The sequence below is a fragment of the Malania oleifera genome, chromosome 9, assembly GCF_029873635.1.
Source record: "Malania oleifera isolate guangnan ecotype guangnan chromosome 9, ASM2987363v1, whole genome shotgun sequence".
Lineage (NCBI taxonomy): Eukaryota > Viridiplantae > Streptophyta > Magnoliopsida > Santalales > Ximeniaceae > Malania > Malania oleifera.
This window is the reverse complement of record NC_080425.1, coordinates 59534353-59551037: the sequence shown is the minus strand read 5'-3', so window position 1 is coordinate 59551037 and position 16685 is coordinate 59534353.

Sequence of the window (16685 nt, the reverse complement as noted above, 5' to 3'; positions counted from 1 at the left end):
TCATTAATATGTTTGATCTATATTGATAATCTTTTAATGTATGCATATTGTTAGGGCAAGCCTTTTTAGGTTAAACTCATTTTGCTCATGTGTTTTTGTCACCATCAAAAAAAGGGAGATTGTTGACTTTTTGAGTTTGATCCTTATTTTGATGCTGACAAAGCACCTACATCTTATGTGTGTACTTAGTGCTTGAACAGGTTTTATATTTTGGCATGCACATAAGATAAAGAGAAAATGGAAGCCGGAAGAACTTAGAGCCTATACGGTATAGCATACTCCATGGAGAGTGAAGAGCAAAAGAAAAGAAGACATGTATTTTTAATTATAAATTGCAATTAGTTTTTGGTCTATAATAATACATGTCTTGCATGATGTGGATGAATGCTCAAAAAAAGGCCATAGACTGACCTTAGGAAACCTCAAACCTTTATGAAAAATACTTCATCTAAAATAACATACTCATACACATAGGGTTGGAAGGTTTTAAGGTCAAAAACAAGACTAATCTTAGTTTTTCAAAGATCTCGATTGAATGACCCTTACACGCTCAAATGAGCCCTGTCGGCTGACCATGACTTAAGGCCAAAAACGTACTTTTACTAAGCCCTAGTTGACCAGCCATCTTTTGTAGTTGAGAAACCCAACTGACCAGCCCAACCTCCAGCCTGTTTTATCAAACTCAGTCGACTGACCATTGTGTCTTAAGAAATGCCCAACCAACCGACACTATTTACTTGGCCGACTGGCACTATTCACTCGTCCGACCGAATCTTGGACAATTTGAAGTCGCCTAATGGCATGTCGATCGATTTTTTACTTAGTCGACTGAAGCTTTTGAAAATTTGAATTTTTGGTTGAGGACAACCGACTGGCGCCTTTGCCAGTCGACCAAACCTCTCGGGTTTTTCAAATTTCCAGTGTTAGTCATGCTTAACTTTTTTATTAAACAATTTAAAAAATACCCTATGTATCCCTAATGCTCAGAATTTTGGGGAGATCTATATATACCCCCCTCATAAACATAATTAGCAACCTTAATTAGCCAAGAAAGTTTCTCAAATATTTTGTACAAATATTTAAATCAAAGTTCCCCCACACTCTTTTTATTGCAAAATTCTATTATGGGCAATATTTTATACTCTCTCCTACTTTCTTTTTATTCTTTGAAAAATCTTTTAAGAGAGCCTTAATTTTATTTCACTTTCTTCATTTGCAAATCTCATTATTCTTGAAAATTGTTGAAGTTTTATTTGTGTGAGCATTTATTTAAAGCACTTACTCTCACTTAAACTTTTACATTTGAAAATCATTTTGAGAGTAAGCTTTAAAGTTTCTTCACATATTTTTCTTGATAAATATTTTTGGAGAAACTCATTCTAGCTTGTGGATTTTTTTGCACACTTATTGCAAAGATTCAAAAGCTCACTTGTTCTTTATTGCAAAATCTATTTTGAGCAAAAACCCTAAGCACCTCCCATATTCATTTTTGAAATATATTTTTGGAGAAAATCTTTGGGTCAATCAAGAGAACTTTGAGCATATTTGTATATACATATCTTTGCTTGAAAGGGGTTTCATGTTTTGATTTTGAGAAAATCGTTTGAAATTTATTTGGGTTAAATCTTTGAAGTATTTTATCATAGACACCATTTTCAAAGATTGCAAAAATATTGAGAAAAACACTCATACTCTACTGAGCATAAATCACATCATTTGAGGGTGCATTTTAGAGCTTTAACTTATACATCTTTGCTTACTTTGAGAAGCAATTTTTTGTACGAAAAATCTCGTATTTAAGTACTGGTTGTCTACAGCCCGATTAGGTGAACTGGGGAGACTCCGCCCCGTAAAGAGGAACCATTTTGGCTCAGCCATGTAATTAATCTAGGGAGACTCCTCCCTTTAAGGATGAACTAGTTTGGCTCAACCTAGTGAATTGAGCTAAAGAGGCTCCGCCTTGTAAGGAAAACTAGTTTGGCTCCACTCGGTAAGTGAGTTGAGGAGACTCCACCTCGTAAGAAGATTTGTAAACGGCGTCGCTCCACTCGGTTAAGTGAGTAAATAGTGGATTCCTTGGGTGGTTGGCCCAAGGCAGGGATATAGGCAAAATTAGCTGAACCTCGATAACAAATCTTATATATCTCTCTCTCTTTCTATCGTATTTAATTCCCGCACTTTAAATTTTGTTCGTGTATGCTTGTTTATTTATTGTTATAATTATTACACACATTTAGTTGAAATGAGATATGCTCCACATGTGTATGCTTGTATTATTTACATAAATTATTTTACATACACACCTTAATATTTGAGAGGAAAATAATTTGTGGTGAATCGGCGAAATTAATTAGCCAAAATTTTTAAAACCCAATTCACCCCCCTTTTGGGAATACACCATTCGTGTCAACCTGCACCACACGCTTTTTGTTCCAGCAATTTTTTGGCACGTGTTTCTCTTCTTCCTAAGTACGCTGCAACATGACTTTCTCATCAAAAGTCACATCTCTACTAATCTACACCTTGTTTGCCTTTAGATCCCATAACTTGAAACCTTTCACCCCTTTCTAATATCCTAGAAAGACATACTGTCCAAATTTTGTATCAAACTTTGATCTCTCCTCACTAGAAATATGCATGTAGGCTAGACATCCAATTACTCTTAAACTAGAGTCATCTACTACGCTATCTATCCGCACCTCCTCTACTACTTTTCCATTTAGTGCTTCCCTTGGTGACCTATTAATCAAGAAACATACCATACTCACTGCCTCTGCCTAGAAGTTCTTTGCAAGCCCTGCATTCAACCCGAGACACCGAATGCTTTTAGCTATTGTTTTGTTCATCCTTTCCACCACACCTTTATGTTGTGGTGTCTTGCATACTGTGAAGTGTGTCCTAATTCCATGTTGCTCACACAACTCCATGAAATTTGAATCTATGTACTCAATACCATTTTGATACCTGAGGCATTTGAGTTTCATCTCTGTCTGGTTTTTCACTTCAGCTTTCCACAACTTGAACTTGGAAAACGTTTTTGACTTATGCTGCATGAAGTACATCCAGACCTTTCACGAGTAATCATCGATAAAAATCACGCAAAATACATATATCCTCCCTGTGAAGCTACCTTTACTGGCCCCCAAACATCTAAATGAACATAATCTAGAATTCCCTCCGTCTTGTGTGTGGCTAGCTTGAACTATACCATATTCTATTTGCCACGAACCCAATACCTGTAGAAATTCAGTTTGCACGTTTTGACACCCTTCAATAGATTTCTTTTTATGAAACTCCATCATCCCACACTCACCCATATGACCTAACTGTATATACCACAAAATTGTACTATCTTACTCAGACTCCACAGCTGTAGCTCCAACTACAACTATGGTACCTAGTAGTGTGTATATATTTCTTACTAATTTTCACCCCTTCATCACGGTTAAGACACCTTCACTCACCTTCATTACGTCACTTTCAAACCTGTAATTAAACCTATTACAATCTAAAGTGCATAATGAAATCATATATATTTTTTTAAAATCTGGTATATGCCTAACAACACCATCAAACATTTTAATTACGATGTTCCCTATTCCAACAGTTTGCATGATGCATCATTTCCCATAAGAATAGAACAAAAATTTTATAATGTATAGATGTCAAACCAATCTTTATTGGGTGTCCCGTGATAGGAGCATGTCGAATCTAGGATCGAAGAATCCGTGAGACAATCTAAATTGGATGAAATAGAAAGCATATCCCCGCCACCGCTCATTGAGTCTCCTCCTTCCACTACATTCACAAATTTTGATGAACCCTCTTTATTCTCTACATCCCCCTTCTTTTTCTCTGAACAATCTTGTTCTATGTGCCTCTTTTTTCCACACTTAAAACATCGTATGTCCTTCCTCTTTCTAGATTTTGACCAAGATTTATTGTTACTTGGTCTGCTTTAGAATGTGCTTCTACCACATTCTTGTTTACGCTTCACCACATGCCTTTCACTTTGTATATTCTCATTGTTGGCTTTCGTCCTCCAATGAAAACCTAAAAGAGCACTTGTGATCTCCTCCAATTCCAGAGTCATTTCTTTTCCACACATCAAAGTTGTAACCAAATTTTCATACGTAGGAGACGCATATAGGGAATTCAGCAGCATCAACGCCTTGTCTTTATTTTCGAACTTCACATTGCTCGCTTCAAATCACTAATGATTTGATTGAACACGTTAATGTGTTGGTTCAAATTCAAACCCTATAACATTTGAAGACCACACAGTTTCTGCTTAAAATAAATCTTTTTTGTCAATGACTTGGACATATACAAACTTTCTAGTTTTAGAAAAACTACTGCTAGTAATTCCTCATCCATGACGTGATGCATCACGTCATCAACCAGACAAAGCATGATAGTTGCCACAATCATCGCTTCTAGTTCCTTCCAACGAATGTTGTCCATGCCTTCTGACTGCTTTTCGTATAGTGCCTTCACCATACCCTGCTGCACTAACAAATCCTTGACCCTCCTTTGCCATAGTCAAAAATTTCTCAATCCATCGAACTTGACAATGTCAAACTTTGCATAAAAAATCCCGACCATTGTAACCAATAGCTCTGATACCAATTGTTGTGCAATTAAACGCAGAAACGATTGTGCAGTGCAACAATTATGATTAATACGAAAACACACATAAATAATGAAAGCAATAAACACATGACAATTTTAATGTGGTTGAGTAGATACTTTTATCAATGGGAGCAAGCGACAGTTGAAATTCACCATCTATTTATACCAGGGTCACAAAATTATATTTATACTAACTGTTAGACGTATAGAGGTATTAGAGAATCCCTTAAATAACCCTTGTTGACCTTATTGGTCATGCCCGGTTTTGATTATGACAAATACTCATTGTATCTAATGAGTGTTTTTGAGTTTTTATGTAGGAACTAAGACTATTAAGATCAAGATGTGCACAAAGCAAGCAAAGCCTGAAGACCAATTTATAATTTAGTATTGTAATATATTTAATTGGTCTGTAATAGTAAGTAGGTATTTGGTTTGTAATAAGCTCACACACATCACATGTATGATTTACTACGTAAGCTCAAACAAACCATGAATGAGAAAGGACCTTAGAAAGACCTTAGGGTGTACCCTTCGGTCGACCGACACAGGACTTTTTTGGTGTCTTCAAATTGGATCTCAAGTGATTCTAGGACACACACATTTACATATATGTATATTTGTTAGGCACTTCATTAGGGTTTGTATGCTTCAAAATTGGACCGAAATGCACACATGGTGCATTTTCGGTTAGCAAGCACAGTCAGTTCATTTTGGCCTGGTCGACCGAAACCAGGCCTGGGTCAATAGTTGACCAAGGCCCTGGTCGACCGAACCAGGTAGTTCAAAAGGCCCTGGTCAACCGAAACCCCCTGGGGTCAAATGTTTGACTATTTGGTCGACCGACCACTTTTGTACTCCAACGACCTAGTTGACCGGAGGGTTCTCGGAAGAAATTCCAGCTGTCTGGTCGACCAAACCAGGTAGTTCAAAATGTTCTGATCGATCGAACCTCGAAAAATTGAGAAATTGCCCTCTCCTGGTTGATCGAGCCTTCAATTCAAAAGTCTCTTGGTGGACCGAATCATATGAGACTTGGTCGACAGAACTTGTTATGGTCGACCGGACCTCTCGGGTTGCCTTGATTTTTTTACCGCAGTTAATATTTTTAAACAGGGTTAAAATTTTTTAAACATTATTAAACTTTCTTAATAATACCCAATAGGTCCCCAACGGTCATATTTTCTCTCATGCTTATATATATGAGATCATTTGAGAAAATTAGAGTGATTAGCCACTTGGATTAGGGAAGAATTCTCTGAAAAATAAAAACCCTATACTACTCATTTTCTTACTCAAATCACTCATACTTGCCTTTTATTATTGCCTACATCATTTGTAAGTTGATTGAGTGTTTTGCTTAAATAGGTTTGCTCTCCTTGTGCTACTTGTTTGACACGATTTTCTTGAGAGCCAAAACTAAAGATTCTTAGGAAGCTTTTGCTAATAAGCCTATCCTAAGAAGACTTTGTTTGATCTTCTAAGCTTGCACATTTATTGCAAAGATCTTGAGAAGATTGTATTTTTTTTTTTTTTTGCAAAAACTTTTCAACACTTCCAAATATCTATTGCACTTTTATCTTCTAAAATATTTGAAGAGATATTTGTTTGTGTGATAGTGGTCTTTGTTACAATATTATTTCACTTATATATTATTTTCTAAATACAAAGATTACACATCTTTTGCAAACCAAGCATATACATCATTTAATACCAACATGCTTGAGATATCTTGTTGATTGAAATACTGGAGACTTGACATCTTTATGTGAACTTATTTATTGAATATCTTGTGATACAAAGATTGTTTGTTTGACACTCTCACGTATGCATTACACTGATAGAAAAATACCTTTGAGAGTTGAACCATTTAGACCACATTGAGCTTACATATTGAATCATATTATGGTGTATGTTATTGCGCGCATCCGGGTACATACTGCTTTACACGAAAGCACAATCACTATACCATCTGATTATATACACATTTGTTGTATATCCAGGCACGGGCCTGAAGAGGGAGACTAGCCCTGGAATAGTCCCAGATTGGCTTAGACTTGGTTAGGAAAGTTAGGTGCATCATCCTGTTAAGATGTGTAGGTTGAGGTCAGCCCCGCTAATTGACCTGGTTAAGGTTGAGGTCATCCTTGTATTAATTTGACCTGGTTGTAAACGGTGCCGCTCCACCCTTAAGTAAGCTATTAATGGAATCCTCTGACTTGCGAGCTAGAGGCAGGGACGTAGGCACAGTTGGCCGAACCCCGATAACATATCATGTGTTCATTTACATTTCCGCACTTTATATTTACCGCACGTATATATTATTGTGTGAATGATGCGTTTGATTTCATTTCCATATCATTGTTATCTCGCATTCGGAAATTGCACAGACAAGTCCCTAGGTTGTGTATATATTGTTGTTGAATAGATTAACCTAGAAGAAAAAGTTTTAAATTCCAATTCACCCCCCCCTTCTTGGGAATACACCAATTTTAACAACCCTGTATCAATCCGAGAAGGATTTAAATTTGCCTCCATATCCCCAACCTATTGATCTTCCCAGTTCAAATTTAAAAAATAATGCGAACAAATCGTTCACGATTTCATCATACTGTTGATGGTTTTTTTTCTTTTCTTAATTAACTTCTATCTGAAACTGTCGATGCAACCATCGATGGACTATGCAAACCGTTGATGGTTTTTTTCTTGATTTGATTTGTGCCTGAAACTGTCAATGTAACCTATCGATGTACTATGCAAACCGTCGACGGTTATTCTTCAAACCAGTTTCCTTGTTTTTCCTTAGCCTGCCTTCTCTATACATGTGTTCCACTCGATATGAGCTACATACTATAACAAATTGCTATTCACAAATTGTTAATTTAGTTTTTGTTAAGTCATAATGTTTATTTTTCCTAACATTTGATTTGATTTGATTTATAGAAATCTGACAAGTTTTATGCTGCTTGTCAATTACATGATGCAACCTCCTTTTTCTAATCCAAATATGGGATTGGCCATGCATGGAAAGAATTAAGATATTAAGTGCGACATGAGCGAAAAAAATTCATATAATAGACCTCACCTAATGAGACCAAAGACTTAATCTTATTATTTGATTTATTATTTTGCCTAGGATCCATTAGTTTTGAAAAATATTTTTCCTTTTCAATTTTTAGCTTTCAAATATTTATAAATTTTTTTCTTTTTTATTTTTTTATTTGTTCAAGATCCATATTAATAGGGTAGAAAATAAAAAATCTATTTGGGTACGCAAAATATTTTTTCATTTCTATTTCTAGTTTCAAAAAAATAAAAATAAAAACGTATTTTTAAAAAAATTGTTTAAACTTTATATAAGATAATATTTAGAATTGTGGATTTTAGGACTTGAATATGAATTTGTATAGTTTAGAAGAAATTCTTTACATTTTTTCTAACTTTTTATATAAATTTAGAAAATTAAAAAATAAGGCATCGCTTATGTAATTATTAAAAAATTTAAAAATAAAAAATGAAACTATTTTCATGACTAAATAGGGTGTTTCTTATTTATCATTTATAAATAAAAAAATCAATTAAATTTTTAATAATTTTTAAAAGAAGTTAAAATAAAAAATAAAAACTATTTTCCACCGATCCCTAATTTTAAGCTGGAAGTCCTAATTGCCCATCTTAGATGCAATAATTAAAATAAGAGGGGTGCATTGGACAATGTGAGTGGGTCACTATCCCCCTTGTCAATTTCTAAAGTAGTTCAACCCAGTTCATCCTCCAGTTGAAAGGCAGGAAGTGGGTCAAGAGACGTTGATGTTGGATAGCAACCCGGCCCATACCCGATCCCACCACGGGCTGCGCCATCGATTGCCATTTGTGTCATATTAGCCCTCCCATTTTTTCCACGAACCTTTTCTCGTCTTGTAGGACAAACCAAACCAGTACTGTTGATTTTTTATGCGTCGGCACATGCTTAGATCTCTTTAGTTGAGAGCTGTGGGGCACCATGCCCTTTCCTTTTTGGAAAAGTGCCCTATAATGAAGTGTTGGGATGGGACCCATCACCATCTGCAAGCGGGTCGAGGGTATTTAGCTAGACTAGATACCCTTTGCACACAACAGTGGCAGACGTGGGATTTACGACTTGTAGGGCAGATTCCCTACAATTTTTGTTTTTATTTTTATTTTTGTAAGGTTTAAAGATAATGTACTCTACTAGTATAAGAATATTATGCATGTATATTAAGATTTTAACTTATAGTTAAAAAGTAATTTAAGCGTCTTGAATATAATCATATGTTCACTAAAAGACATGCCTACCTGTGTTTTCAAACTGTGATTGGAAAGCAGAATTAACTGTTTCAATATCATTGAAGCAATAATGCTTTCACATGATAGACAATGGAAAATAAAAGTGCAATGTTCTGATGGAGAGAGAGAGAGAGAGAGAGAGAGAGAGAGAGAGAGAGAGAGAGAGAGAGAGATTGCACAAACTCTAGTTGGTCAGTTTTTTTGGTGATAAAATTTAATAAATCTCAATTTGATAAAATTAGGAAAAATATTAAGGATAAAATTGAAGGTCCCAAACTATTTATTTTTAAATTTCAAATATTAGATCTTGTTATATTTGTGTGAGACTCTTGTACTTAGTAGGATTCACAAACAAATGAAGAAAAACATGAGTTTTTGAAGTGTTCCTAAGTGGCAGCAGAAGACTCGTCGATGAGTGTCCTGTACTCGTCGATGAGGAGATCTAGAGAACAAGAAAAATTCAGAGATCTTGAGATACCGAGAATAAGAAAATAGATTCATCGACGAATACCCTGTTCTTATTGACGAGTGTCCTTCTTGGTCTCGTCAATGAGTCCCATGTTCTCGTCGATGAGAAGTTCTAGGCTGCGAGCAGTTTTTTTTTTTTTTTTAAATTTTTAAATTGAACGTTGGGGTAGTTGGGTAATCGGAGGGAAACCTCCGAGAGACTGTTATATAGTCATTCTAGACATGTATTAAGGAGTAGAGTGATCATTTGAGGAGTGTATTGTATACTTTGTGATTTCCTTAGTGAAATTCTTGTGTCATTGTTTCCGTGGATGTAAGTATTGCTGAATCATGTAAATCTTATTGTTGTTCTTTTTGTTTATCATTTTCTAGTTGTATTTCATTTACTTGTTGTATTTATTCTATTGTGCATATTAATTGTTCAATCCATATCACAACAAATTAGTATCAGAGCGATTGTTGTTATAGCATCGAGAACGTCTTTTGCAAAATTTGACATCATCAAATTTGATGGAATCGAGAACTTTGGTTTATGGTAGAGGAGAGTGAAGGACATTATTGTGCAACAAGGAATGACTAAGACTCTAGTTTATACTCAATCGGAAGGAATGGATGGGGCAACATGTTGTGCTAGAAAAAGTTCACACATTTGAAAATGTAGAGGATATTCTGACAAAATCAGTTACTTATGAGAAGTTCAAGTATTGTTTGGACTTACTCCATGTCTCTGATTGATGGAAGGGAGACTAACCCAACTGAGCGTTTCAAGTTCAAAGTGGAGCAAACAATCATGTTTTTTGATTCTCCTAAGGAACGTATAATCGTCAAGGTGAAAATTGTCATATTTGTGTATGACTCTTATACTTAGTAGGATTCGCAAACAAAGGAAGAAAATCATGAGTTTTTGAAGTGTTCCTAAGTGGTAGCAAAAGACTCGTCGACGAGTGTTTTGTACTCATCGACGAGGAGATCTAGAGAGTAAGAAAAATTCAGAAATCCTGAGATACCGAGAGCAGGAAAATGGATTCAAAGATGAATGTCCTATTCTCATCGATGAGTGTCCTTCTTGGTTTCGTCGGTGAATCCCATATTCTCGTCGACGAGAAGTTATGGGCTGCGAGTAGTTTTTTTTTTTTCTTCTCAATTTTGAATTTGAACATTAGGGTGGTTGGGTAATCGGAGGGAAACCTTTGAGAGATTGTTATATATGTCATTCTAGACATGTATTGAGGAGTAAAGTGATCATTTGATAAGTGTATTGTGTACTTTATGATTTTCTTAGTGAAATTCTTGTGCCATTACTTCCATGGATGTAGATTTTGCCGAACCACGTAAATTTTATTGTTCTTGTTGTTTGTCATTTTCTGGTTGTATTTTATTTACTTGTTGTATTTATTTCGATGTGCATCTTAATTATTTGATCCATATCACAACAAATTTCCAATAGACAAGTTTCAAACTCAAATTATTGAAATACCCTAAAAATACAATACATATGTACACACGTGCATTGTACTAGCATTGACTATAATTTCACGATTCCAATACATTTCTTGAAAGTGAAAAACGATACTAGCTTACTTTATTTGCACAGTTTCTCTAAGGCAATTAGAGAATTTTAGTGGAGCACACAACATATAGAGGAGTGTAGGCTGTCATCGATGAAAATATTTGATCTCAACAAATTCATCAAATTTATTTATTTATTTTGTTATTTTTGTGAAGAAAAGAATAGACTGGCTAAAAAATTTACAAGTTCTTCTTTTAAATGTAAGCCAAAAACTATTAGTAAAATTGGAAAACAGCTCGACGACAGTTTGATGAAAAGAACATTATGAAAATAGGTTACAACAACAGTGGCTAGATGAAGCACATGACCCTGTAGTTTCTAACTTACATGATGATAGAGGGTGGGGCATCAGTATCATGAACCATGAACTTACCCACAGACCTTGCGTTGATGTGGACATCCAACAGACGTAAATGTCAATTTAATAATTATTATGATGTTCTAGAAAAATAATGCAGTTACTATTTTAGATAGAAATGATACTTATAAATTTGTTTTGAGGGAATACTTTTTCCTTCTCTAGGTTAAAGGTCTTATCTCCTAATCACACTAATTCATCATTTGATACTTTTTTACTTTCCAGAAGAGCGGCTTTGTTGTTGATTTGCCATGATTTGGGTAAGATTTGCTGATTTGACCACGATAATGACTTTCTTAAGGAGCACAAGTAGAAAGAGTCAAAAGAGTTAAAGTGTTGTTTTCCAATGAATATGCTAAGATCAGTGGCTGCCAGTGTAATTAATACATATATATATATATATATATATATATATATATATATATATATATATTTATATCACTTAGAGAATTTTTAGAGTTGGTTTGATTTAGTGGAATACTTATTCATTGTAATAAAATAAAATATTGTTTAATTTTTAAAATTAAAAAAATATTTATTTCTTATATATTCTTAATTATTTTATTCAACATATAGTGAGAAAGTAATAGATGAAATTTGGAATAGTTATTTCTCATCTATTCCTTATTATGGACTCATTAAATATTTAATAAGGATACAATAGAGGAAAAAAAAAACTATGAAAGTTTAATTTGGATACAATAAAGGGGTTACCTTTACTCTGTAAAGAACATTCAACATATTAAGTAAAGATAATTGATCAATCAAGATATGGTACTGTGGCTCTACCCCTAAGCACGCCTTCTGGCTTTGGTTGGATGTGAAAGGAAAATTACTTACATGTGATAGAATGATGGGAGAAGATATTGACCGGTGTGTGTGTACTGCAAAGCAGAAAATGAGACCTTGGGTCACTTGTTTTTTAGATGCAAGGTTTCGGATGAAGTGTGGAATGTGATTAGAAGATGGATGGGGATTAAAAGGCAAATGTCTACCATCAAAGCAGTTGTCAAGTGGCTCCATAAAGAAGCAAAGGGCAAAGGAATGGTGGCTGCAGCTAAGAAAATTGGACTGGCAGCAATAGTATATTTCATTTGGCATTTCAGGAATAGATGCAAATTTGAGAATCATGGCATCTCCTCCTCGGAACTCATAAGTGTGATCCAAAGGCATACATACAGAGCAATATATGATAAATTTGAAATGTATGCTCTTCAGTAATCTCTTTTGATGTAGTCTCCTTTTGATGTAATGAGTATGGTATTTGTAGTGTATATAATTTTTGGAAGATTATGACTGACTTAATGGCCCCTGGGCATGCCCAGGTTCTGATGTAATTTGAAGGAAGACTTGTGAGTATAGGATCTTGATCCTCATGACCTAAGGATGCCCAGTGTAGTTGTACATACGTTTTGATCAATACATTTACCCCTTTTGATCAAAAAAGATAATTGATCAATGCCCTTAAGATTTCTAGAAGTAATCATATCCCAAAAGATGGTAGTTTCAAAGTCTTATAATTTAAATAACTTCAGGTACTTTAATCCTATAACTTCATATACTTTAATGCTATAATCCTTTTATTTGTAGCAATGGAGAAAAGCTAAGGATACTGATATTTAATTAAGTGGCTCATTGGAATTCCATTTATCTAGCTAGAAGAGTGTACTTGAATCATTTTTTGAGGAAAGGTAAATGCATTAGGAAGGGAAGAAACAAGCATGGAACTAGAATCTTCTAGCAAGAAAAAAATATCATGAGAAAAACCTAACACCTAGAAAACTAGAATCAAGCTTAAAAAGAAAGAAGAGTACAAAGATCACCCCCTCAGGTCAGATAATACATAAAAAAATTCCTCCCAATTTAATGAACACAAGTTTCTATTTGTCTAACTTCACCGATTTAAGTTTGATAGACATATGTGAGATACCAGCAAGGCTTTAGAGTATTTCTTCCTAAAGATTCTTCCGTTCCTCTCCTTCGAAATCTCAACATATGACTACTAGAATTGCTAATTTCAAGCTTCTAAAAAACCCCTTAAGCGTAGATAAGTTCTAGGCATAGAACAATGAAGTCAACTCATTTAGCATAACCTAATGAAGATTCAAGCTTTGCCACACATAAACCCAGATCTACCTGCTAAAAGAACAATGGAGGAAGAGATAATTGACACCTTAATTGTCCTTCATACAAACGGAACACATTAAAGCTAGTCTCTAGCCTCTTTTTTGAAATAGTCAGCTGTCAAGACTTTGTTTTTAATCACCAACCAGTAGAATATGTTAATCTTTGAGGGAATAAAGGTGTTCCATAACAATTTTATAGGCACCCTTAGTTTAGCATGTCACTACAAGAAAGAAGACTTTTAGTGACGGTTTTAAACCGTCCCTAATAATAGAAAGCTGTCACTAGAGACACTTCATAGTGGTGAATATAACAGCGGTCTCAACTAACTATTCATGACGCTTTTCAAAATAATCACTAATAATAGATTATTAGTGACAAAGAGTGACTGTCACTACAACTATCAAAATATTTAAGCTGAAAATCGTCCCTAAAGACATACTATTAGTGATGGTTTTACTGTCACTAATAATCACGTTACAGCGATGGTTCCAAATCGTCACTATTGTCCTTCTTTTAGCGACGATTTAAAACTGTTACTCTTTCCCCACTTTTAGTGACCATTGGAAACCATCATTATTGGACACTTTTAGTGACAGTTCTAGAGTAGTTACTACTGCCCAACTTTTACTAATGGTTATAAAATTGTCACTAAAAGTTTGTAAAAATTTTAATTTTTTTTTTCTAGAAAATCATGCATTAATTCCTGTGAAAACCCTATAATTAATTTTCATCACATATAATATTGAACCATAATTGAGGATCAAATCCTATATTGTTAAGAAAACGAAAATTTATATACATAAAAACGGTTAAAATGTGCATACATAATATATATACATGATCTATTCACATAACAAAAAAAATATACAAAAAATAGTCCACATCATTATCATTGTACTCGTTGTTGTCCTCATCATCAGTCGACAGACCGTAAACCCTACAAAGTAACAATTATATCAAAATTTAGTATAAAATTTTTGAGTACATACGTACTATAAGTACAAATGATTTGATACCAAGAATGATTATACATAGTTAAACAATAAATGATACAATTTTAAATATTTAAGTTTGATCAGTCATGGAGGAGTGTTTGGGCACCATCAGCTCTAGCACGTCCAGCTTAATGTCATGGACGTGTCGAAACTGACCCCACTTGCTTTGGAGAGGGTACGCCTGACTTTGACACTTGAGTACTTAAATCAACTAAGTATAGCTTGTATTCTATGTTAGCTTTTAAACACATAATTTTCAACCGGGGAGGAGTTTTTAGGATCCGTTAGCTCTGGAACATCCAACTCAATGTCATGGACCTGTCAAAATTGACCCCACTTGGTTTGGACTTCGTATGCTCGAATTGAACACCCGAGCGCTTAAATCAACTAAGTTTGCTAAGTTTGCTTCTAAGCATCTAATTTTCAGCCGGGGAAGAGTTTTTGGGCACCGTTAACTCCAGCATGTCCAGCTCAATATTACAGACATGTCAAAACTAACTCAACTCGGTTTAGACCTTGAATTCCGAACTTGGATACCTGAGTGCTTAAATCAATTAAGTTTGCTAAGTTTGCTTCTAAGCACCTAATTATCAACCGGAGAAAAGGTTTTAAACACAGTCAGCTCTAGCACATCCAACTCAATGTCATGGACGTGTCGGAACTGACCCCACTTGCTTTGGACCTTGTATGCCCGACTTGGACACTTAAGTGCTTGAATCAACTAACTTTGCTTCTAAGCACCTAATTTTCAGTCGAGGAAGATTTTTTAACGCCATCATTTCTAGCACGCCCAGTCCAATGTCACTAACGTGTTGGAACTAACCCAACTCGATTTGGATCTCGTATGCCTAACTTAGACACTTGAGTGCTTAAATCAACTAAGTTTGCTAAGGTTTCTTCTAAGCACCTAATTTTCAGCCGAGGAGGATTTTTTGGCACCGTCAGCTTCGACACGTCCAGCTCAATGTCGCAGATGTCTCAGAACTGATCTAACTCAGTTTGGACCTTGTATACCTGACTTGGACTGTGACGCCTTGATTTTCATACCATTTTTTTTATATATAATAATCAACAACAATAAATAATCATCTATCACGTCACAAACTCTGATACCATATCAACAAGACCCGACCCAAAGTGGGGTACCGAGTAATCAGTTCATCATATATACACATTTCTAATAGTGGAAGTCAATATTTACATGCTATTTCGAATACAAATACCAGAGTACTATGTATCTATACATACACATATACATCTCCAAAACTCCACGAAATACCCCAATGGATTACACAAAACACACTCTCCAACTTAAAACCCTTGCCCTGTCTATCAGGGTACTAGCTCCCCTCTATCTCAGAGCTCTCTCTACTGGTCTGACTCGATTCCTTGAAAAGTTTAGATATGGGTGAGACAGCTCTCAGTAAGACGGAATAAATTATTTACAGTGTGTGGCAGTATGAGTTTAGTTATATCATAATATACTCATTTAAGTGATTATATCATCTGAGAAAATATACCGATATGTGCTCATAATCATATAGATATAAAACATAATCTTTTATAAGATTTTATTCCATTTCTCAAATTCATACATAAGCAACCCATATTTATCAGCGAAAGTTCTCGAGAATAGGAGAGATTACATGCCCATAGATGTAGCGCCCCTCTGCTTTGATATTGTTTGTAACCATACCCGATTAACTCAGGTGTGGCTACAACTGATACTTATCAGGACACTCACCTTACTTAGTAAGCCCTCAGGTGGAGAGTTTTACTTTGCCCTAGATAGTTATGTTATTAAACTCACACTCTTTCATTTCTCATATTCATACTCTATAGCTTTCATAAGCTTTCATTTCTCAAATGCATATAAAATAGCTTTCATTCTCAAAAACATGTTCTAACTCAACAAATATCCATGTATACGTAAATCTACATATATGTACTTTACATAATACAAAATATCACCTAATTTTAATTCTCAACACATACTTACTTTCCATACTGAGCATTCCTCCCCAACGACATCAGTAGGAAGTTCACAATATGGTTTCCATACTGAGTATACCTCCCCAATGACATCAGTAGGAAAATCACCCACACAATTTCCACAATGAGCACACCTCCCCATCGGCATCTATAGGAACTGCACATACACAATTTCCTTACTGAGCATACTTCCCCATCGGCATCAGGAGGAACTACACATACACAATTTCCATAC